This window comes from Lepidothrix coronata, unplaced genomic scaffold (assembly GCF_001604755.1).
Source record: "Lepidothrix coronata isolate B3197 unplaced genomic scaffold, Lepidothrix_coronata-1.0 Scaffold135, whole genome shotgun sequence".
Classification (NCBI taxonomy): domain Eukaryota; kingdom Metazoa; phylum Chordata; class Aves; order Passeriformes; family Pipridae; genus Lepidothrix; species Lepidothrix coronata.
In genome coordinates, this window is record NW_016690315.1 from 527,286 (window position 1) to 536,278 (window position 8,993).

An 8,993-nucleotide genomic window follows, 5' to 3' on the forward strand; every position below is an offset into this window, starting at 1 on the left:
CCATCCCAGGAGGTATTTAAAAGGCATATATGTGGCATCTGGGGACATGGTTTAGTGGTGGACTTGTCAATGCTGGGTTAACTGTTAGACTTGATGCTCTTAAAGACCTTGATCAACCGAAATGATTTCATAATTCTGTGGAATCTCCTCCCAAAAACACTCACCTCCCCAGCTTCTTCACCCCCAATCTGACCTGCCCAGGCATTCAGGAGGACTTAAAAGTGTTACAGGATCTTTCCAATTTGCAACCATTTCTGTGTTTGGTATAAACCTTTTTTAACTTTTTGCAAATGATCCTGATGTTCTTGGATGAACCTAATTGCATTGGTTTAGCTCACTATAATTAATAAGAGGATACTGTGTTTACTATGCATTTGGATATTCTGTTGGTTGGGACAGGAGGTGCAGCACCACATACGAGCACTTGTTCATCCTCATGCAGTCTGATCCCTAGAGGGAAGTACCCAATCCATGCAGTAAGATTGCTGATTCCATAAGTAGGCTGGGCAAATGTTGTAAAATATTTTAATGACATCTTCTACATATATTGTATCAAATACAACTTATCATCAGAGCAAAGCTAGGCAGATAGAAATATAGTATACTTTGGGTTCGAAGGGATCTTAGAAGGTGATCTAGGCCTAGGTGCCCCCTGCAGTGAGCAGGGACATCTTCAACTAGATCAGGTTGCTCAGAGCTCCATTCAACCTGACCTTGAGTGTTTCCAGGGATGGGGCATCTAGCACCTCTCTGGACCACCTGTTCTGGTGTTTCACCACTCTCATTGTAAAAAATTTCTTACTTATATCCATCCTAAATCTACCCTCTTGTAGTTTAAAACCATTACCCCCTTGTCCTATTGCAACAGGACCTGCTAATCTTTCTCGTAGTTCCCTTTAGGTACTGGAAGGCCACAATAAGATCTGCCCAAAGCCTTCTCTTCTCCAGGCTGAACAGTCCCATCTCCCTCAGCCTGTCTTCACAGGGTGAGGGGCTCCAGCCCTTTGATAATTTCTGTGGCCCTCCTCTGGACCCACTCCAACAGATAATGGGGCTTTATTTTTAGCTTACATTGAATTAAAAAAATGGCTTTCAGTTTGGGGAGTGGTGGGAAATTAAATATTCTGAAAACAACTAGTGAGCCATCTGGCAGTAGAAAGTGAGGCTGAATTAAACAAAAATGTTTTCTTCTTTCTGAGATCAGAAATAATATTTTCTTTAACAAATGAAGGATTCCATTATAGTAGAAAACTTGCATTATTTTTGTTTGGAAGTGGTTAAGTAATTTTTATATTTAATCTCTTCTTCTAAGCGGGCAGTCTGGGAAATTAATACAGATTTTTGAACTGCATTAATATGAGAGAATCTGCACACTTTTCCCTTGAAATATGATTTATGTGAAAAATTTCACTCTGCATTAGAGTGTGTGCATTCAAATTAACTGAGATCAGCTAACATGTTCTAGACATGAGAAATCTTCTTAATGTATTTTAACATTATGGCTATTGGAATATTCTAATGTTGCCTTATATCAGTGTAGTCTGGGCTGGAGTTACATACATAGGCTTGCAGAGCAATACTGAATTTGATAGTGACATTGGGAATGGTTGGCTGTGTGTTCAATCAGCTTCAAAATCGGAAAATAAATATTTTTACTTGGTGAAGCATCTCTGTGTTTTCTGTAGTGGTTCTGCAAGAGGCATTGCCTTGATGGGTGGGCTTTGTGGCACAGAAAGGAGATCCCTATGCCATAGCATGGAGAGTGCATACAAAAACAGATGGAGTGGTGTCTGTGCTGCTCCAGAGAAGGCAGCTGCCGGGGCACAGCAGGAGTCTTCACTCATCACTGGTGGTCTGGTACCTGTTGTGTCTCTGGAGGGCCTGTTAAAGATCTCTTGTTAACGCCAGTGTGGGCCTGATTTAGCCACAGGTATCACTAGCTGTTATGGTTTTGGATAGATATTTAATACTTGTTGTGACCTTCACCTGACATATTTCAGCAAAAAAGACTTCAAGCAGACTTCAGATTTGGCAGCAAATCTTTTTATTGTGTACAGTCATGGACATCTCATTCCAAATATCACTTACTTACACAGAAGTCTTTCCAGAGCAAAAGTAGACGCACATTTTCTTAAATACATGGCTAAGAGCTTTCCTGATTTACAGGTTACATGAATGCAGCAGAATGTGTGGGTCTTATTGCTACAAATTTCTTTTTCTTTTTTTCTTTTTTCTTTTTTTTTTTTTTAATTACGAATTTCTCGCCCTCCTCTGGCTCAGACCAGTAACTGTATCTATCTAATTAAGGTGGGTGTCTAGGTAGGTGCCTAGGAGCAAATAGCCAGGGGCAACATGTGGCCTCTATTGCAGTGCCTTCATTCAGGCACTCTTCAAATGAAAACATTGTAAATCACCACCTCCAAGCTGGACCTTAGTCAGTCTGAGTATGGAAAAACAAAACAGAAAGCCGGAAGTGCCTCCACTCTCAGTTCTGATAATGATCCCTTTCAGGTCAGCGAAAAAAATTCGCTTTCAATTACGTGTTTGTGATTGAAGAATTTGAAAACAGTTACCAAGAGCTAGAAGATAAATTTCACAATTTGATACAGCTCATTTGATACAGCTGTTGTAAAGTAATGAGTGTTAAGGTGAGTGCATAACCTTTATGCCATGTTTGCTTGGGATTATCGTGTGAGGAAGGGTAAAGGTAACTTTATCAGTGTCTTTTGTGATTAATAACATTAAACAGAAAGATAAGCATACACAGAGGTGTGTGGCTGATGTTTAAGAGACTTCAGACATTTGGAAATAATTCATGAGAACATGGGAAAAGATGAGTCACATGTTTTAGGTGCCCAGGTGCTAAAGATGCAGGCAGGAGGGTGAGCACTGAACATGAAGTCTCCTGGAGTGTCATGTAGGGGAATGTAGCGTGAACAACCCACACAGAGGTGAGAGAATGAACTCTAGCACCTTGTAACATTGCAGGAGGAGGCTGGCAAAGAGAAGCTGCTCAGTGCTCTTTTCCATCAGTCCTTCGAGCTGTTATTTTTAATGCAACACTAACTGAATCCCCCCTGTTCCAGAAGACCATGGTGTGGGCTCCTGTTGGTTGCAGCAGGGGCAGTGCTGGAACCTTGAAGAGGTTTCCCCAGCAGACCTCTTTGCAGTGGCAAGCTTGTCATGTCTTTGTGATTCTCATGTAAGAGCAGCAAAGGCCTCATGACTTAATACCCAAAGGATGGGTTTCAAGTGCTGGCTCTAGGCCTTTCTATCCCTACATCCAATTGTCCTCTCTGCTCCTGCACCCTCACACTTGTCCCTGCCTCATTCTCCCTGCTCAAGAGAGAAAAGAACCACCTGCGTACTCCTCAGGGAGGAGGTACAAAGGTGTAGGCTCATGCCTGCAGACCCAGGAGGCTTTCTAGTAGAGGCCAAGTTAAAAAAAAAAAAATCACAATAACAGTTGTGATCCCATGGTTCCCAGAGCTGGAGTAGGGGAAGAAGTTAAGTAACAGTATTAGAATATGAACAGTGGTAAATAGGGCAAGTTAGGGAATAGGTAGATTTAGTGTAAGCAACAGAGAGGCCCAGAAGAAGACTCATGGATGAAAGAGAAGACAGCAGCCATTTGCTCCACAGCTAATGCAAATGCTAGAATAGTTCTGTTTCGACAACTCCACCTATTCAATGCATTGCACTTGGCTTCATTACCCTGTTAAAAAGTCTGACTGCTGCTTTGGCTGACAGCCATTCATGTATTCCTGCAGGACAGCTCATGAATCTGCTTGCACCTCCCGAGCTCCCAGGTAAAATGGATGACATAGAGCGTGGGGGAAGAGGGGTAGATAATATACTGACTTTTGTACTGCTTTAGATCCCTTTAAAAGTGTTAAGTAGGTGATTCTAACAGTTGTCTGAATTAGCATGATCATCTTTGTTTTAGCAAAAGGCAGGGAAATCTAGAGAACTATGTCTATGCATTGGGCTGCTTGACAACATGAAGACAATCAAAGCAACACATTGGAAAAGCTCAGAACCTATTTTTGCAAAACATTCTTTTTCTTTTTTTCCCCCTATTTCTCAATTTCTCCATTTCTTTACATTCAAAAGAAGTTTGTTACACCTATATTGATGCCACTTACTAACAAATAATCAGACAGTTGTCACGCTGCTAAGGTAGCTTGAAATCTCAGAATATTTTTATTGTTCTTCAAACAAGGAAAAGAAAACTCTGCTGCAGAAAGTGCATTGAAAAATAGGAAGAAGAATTTATTGAATAACTTTTACACTTTGTGGGAGAAATCAGACAAATTTTGGCAATGTTTTGGATGGTTTCGGTCAGTTCTAGGGAAAGAGCATCCCTTTCATTTGTGAATATCTGGTCTCTTGACAACTACAAATAGACCACATTCTTTAAGACCTGTCTGTCCAGCATCCATTCTGCAGGTAGGTCACAGCATATGTAGAAAACTAAAGGTAGGATAGAACTACTTTTGTTTCCTTTAATGCAATTTAGCAGCTGAAAAGTGTCAGTTTCCCCTTTAGAGACTCAGGCATCATATCACAGATGCCATCTGGGAACTAAGGAGTGGTTTTGTTACCAGCTGAAATTGGTTCAGACCTCTTGGAGAACTGCTAAGCTGTGCAGAAGCGCTGAGGGATGTTCTGCAGAGCAGAGCCGTAAGGAGAAAGGTAAGATGCCCAGTAAAGGGCAGAGTGTTGACACAGGGATAATTAGCAGCTCAAGGGTTCTTAACAAGAAAAAACAATATGAAAAGCATGTGAAATCCTACAGAAACAAAACCAACTAGCCCAAGAATGGCAGTTGAGCAATGTCAACAATCAGCCCTTTCCAAGTGGCCACAAAAGCCAACTCAGTCTCCTCTAGAATTGAAAGTAAACTCAGCCAGCCAGGGCTCCGCGGGTGCCTTATCAGGGGTGGTGAGTACTTTAGCTTGTTAGCTCTGCCTACACACTTTGTATGTTGACCAATAAATCAAAAGTTTAACTCTTTTAAGCTGTGAAATCCATTTTGCAGAGGCTTGGTAAGTAATGAAAGCTACCCAAAGGAACTGATCTAAAGCAGAAAGGCTAGAAAACAAGGGAGAACTATTCAGTATAGGCAATACCTCCTCCTCTATCACCCTTTGAAAGTCATTGCCTTAAGAACCAAAGGAGGAACTAGAAGCTTTCCATTCCAAAGCATGGAAACAGCTTTAAATTTATATTAATCCTTTATTGCAAATTACTGGAAAAGGTGACTTTTGAGTTTCTGTGTCTCCTTGTAGCCTTGCCATACCCAGCCAGCAAAGGGTGTGAGCTAATTGTTAAATTCAGTTCAACAAGTTCCTCATTAGGGGGAAATTACCTGAGTTTGAAATCTGCTAATTTTCCAATCAGGGTGAGTGTTTGCACTTGTGATTTGGAAATAATTAACACATGGTATAACATCAAAACCTATGTAAAGGCTAATGGTAGAAGGACTAATTTCCTTGGCATGAAGGTGGCGTGCTTGGTTTCCCCAGAGGTCTATTACTATCCTTTCAGTATTGGTATCTGCTATGTAGGGCCTTCTAGTATTTTTTAAATTGATTCTCTGCAGAGTTGTACTTTTTAATGTTAGTTTTGAAAAAATGAACCATTATCTTCCAGGACTATGAAGAATTTTTTTTTTATTTTGAAAGTGCTGCATTTCTTTCTTCTTCCTATCAGTGTAGACTTTCCCAGAATTACTGGTTTCTATTATCCATAAAAGGAGGCTATAAATAGGTTAGGGCTTTAGCCTGAGTTCTGCAAGCTTTAAAATGCATGTTTTGATCCTTCAGGGCATTCCTAGGAATGTGAATGCCTGCAGCATTTAGAAAGAAAGGATGTGCAGGTAGAAAATTGATTAGGAAACCAGGTGTGTACATGGGAGAAACAAATGTAGTTGGAAGACACAACAGAATTTTCTACCTTAGTTTCAGCTATTGATATAATCCTGATCATCACCACCTCTATGTGTTATTGGATAACATTAACTGGTCTAAACAAGATATTTTTTCTGGTAAATGATGCTACCCTCATAGCTTAGAGCATGGCACTAGGACAGCTCGGTGCATTAGTGCCCTGTCACCACGAAGCTTGTGAGGGAGAGGATCAGATTTAATCTCTGGGAGCCGACTCCACCCAAGGGTGTCATTAGTCCCGCTGGTGTGAGTGCACTGTGGCTATTGACAAGGAGGGTGTGACTTGACAGCTCCAGACAAGGAGAAGAGCCCGCTCCATGTGAGCAGGCGATCTGGGAGTGGTCCAGTTTCTGCCATGGGAGCAGTGACACAGACTGTAGTAAGTAAGCTCTGCTTGTCCACAACTGGCACTTGGGGCTTTTCTTTGCCTTTTGTCATGGCCTTGCCTTCAAACCCCTGAGACCTCCAGGCAGAGCCTCCCACAAAAAAGCAAGCCAGCCAGGGGAGGGAAGCTTTAAATGGCATCTCATCTACCAAAGCTTTGTCAAGCAGCAGCCTTCAGGCAGAAAGGCTGCCCCATGAAGCCCTAGGACAGAAACGTGGTTCTTCCTGGGCAGCTCTGTCTTCTTGCATGTCCACAGATACCTATGGCAACTGTTTGCACTGAGATAGGAATTGTGTTTCAGGAACATGTGATTCAGCACTCGGGAATTCTCTTACTGGATTAATATCTCTGACTTAGGTAACCTGTTTTGAATGCTTCCAGTACCATAATTATTTGGAGCTTTCTCCTCTCAATGCATTTTTGGATGAACTTAAGTAGAGCTTGCTCTTCTTCTTTCAGAGAGGAAGCATTTGTGATTTGTGTCTAAGCCCATAAAGTAGCATTCATGCTGCCAGAAATGCTACACAGAGGTGGTAGAGATGTGCATTTTCATTGAAGCTGATGATGACTCCCTTTCTTGGTCAGTTTTGCTTTTTATAGCTCATTGCTTATGAACTACTGCTGCTTGTGAAATTCAGGGCTGTGAGTCTCATATCTCCTTTTCCATTACTCTGTTTCTGTTTACCTGCCTACTTTTGTTCATGACATCAGCTGCTGCAGCTTCTGTGCTTCAGAAGAAATTGTTCATGTTTGAACTGGTTGCTTTGGTTATAGACAGTGTCTCTTAAGCCAAATCCCAAAAGATGTGAGAGCATCTTCTTTTCCCTCTCCTGTACCCCTTGCTGCTCATATGCAATATGAAAATAAGAGCATGAGCAAGGGAGAGGGGCTAGCACATTAAAATTCATGATTTTGATTGGAGATCGTTGCTTATTTTTGAGAAACTATTTATTTTCCCTATATACCTTATCTTTTACTTCCAAAAAAGGTCAAATTTCAAGCTCTGGTCAAGTAACCATTATTTCACAAGAAATACATTGGCCATTTCCCTCTGGTTCTTACTGAGCAGCTATTGTGTTACAAAAGACACACCTGGCAACTCAGGGGTTATTTTTTCCTGCAGTGCCAGCTGCCTTGGGAGTTGCTGAAGAACCCACACTGCATAAGCAAGGAAGATCAAAGCTGTTGGGTCATCTGCCAGACCAAGTCCTGCCGGTTGCCTGTCTGTGGATAACTTTAAGTAGATAAAGCTCAACAAACAGTTTCTTTCTTCTTCTCTTATTCTTTAGGTTACGTGCTGCTTTCTACTGGGCAACCCCTTCTTTCATGCTTCTTCCTCCCTTTGAAATTCTCTTACTGAAGGCCCAAAAGTCACAGTCTCCTTCCCATAAATTGCCTGGAGAGAAGAGCCCTTACCACCAAAACAGGGCATGTCTGACAAAGTCTCCTTGTGAGATGCTACCTTGTTTGGCTGCCTGCTGAGGACCCAAGGCAGCTCTTAGCCCTCAGGTAAGTAGCTGTGAGGTCACAATAGTCTTTGCTGTCAGTATAATTTATGTGTCAGAAAATCAGCCAGCTTCTGGAAGCTAATAGTGGTCTCTGAAAAAAAGTAATGAGTTAAACGACGTTAGTTGGTCTCTTACCTGCAAATTGTGGATGTCAAATGTAAATTACTTTGCTACCCAGCAGTACTGGAAAAAAATAATTTAAAAATTATTAATCTTGGTGATTCTCCCAGCATTCATACAAAAAAATTCCCTCCTATTATTTCTTTCTTTTTAACCACTTGTACAAATTTAACTGAGTTACATGTAAAGCTGATATTAAAGTCATATGAAGTAACATATGTACACTAAGTTAAGCATGTCAAATGAAAGTTTTGGGGAGTTATGTCTGATCCAACACAAAAGTTATTTGAATAGAATTTTTACACTGATATTTCCAAATCACCATCAGGGTTATCAAGCCATTTTCTGCTTTTCATACAAACTGCCCTGGTTTTAAGTGTTGGCCCAGCAGACAAAATCCCTCAGAAGGGATTTTGTCAGGTCCATGTTTTGTTCAAATCCTCCAACTCCTGAACAACCAATAGTCACATTACAAGGCAGCAAGCAACAGCAGCCAGGTGGCATAAGAAACCATCTCTCAGGTAAGCCTTGCTTCTGCCCTATGGTGCCCTCAGCTACAGCTTCTTCAATAAAACTCCATTCACAAATCCCTTGCAAATTAAAATTTTCCTTGTAATGATTACAGTTGGATTTTGAACTGCTTTTGTAATGTTCAAGAAGACACAATGCTAGTTTTGTCCCACCACCCCATCATCATTTTTAGCCTGTCTCTCTCTGTAGGAAAATAACGCTGATAAATAGAGAGAGATTAAAAGGATTTTATTTGGATTTATCATTCTCAATTTTCTAGACTTAAACCCACCCTTTGAAAGGCTTCCTTTGAGGAAGTTATCTGAATCCTTTAGTAGTTTAATAGGATTTGTCTAATATTACTGACCTTATCCCATCCTCAAGCTGGATTTCCACCGACAGTCTAAAGAGATTTCCCTGACACTATTGCAAATCCTCTCTGTAAACTCTTGTAGCTGAGAGGAGACTTGCTACTGCTACTTTCCCTCCACATGAGCAAGCAATCTCTGTTGAAACCCT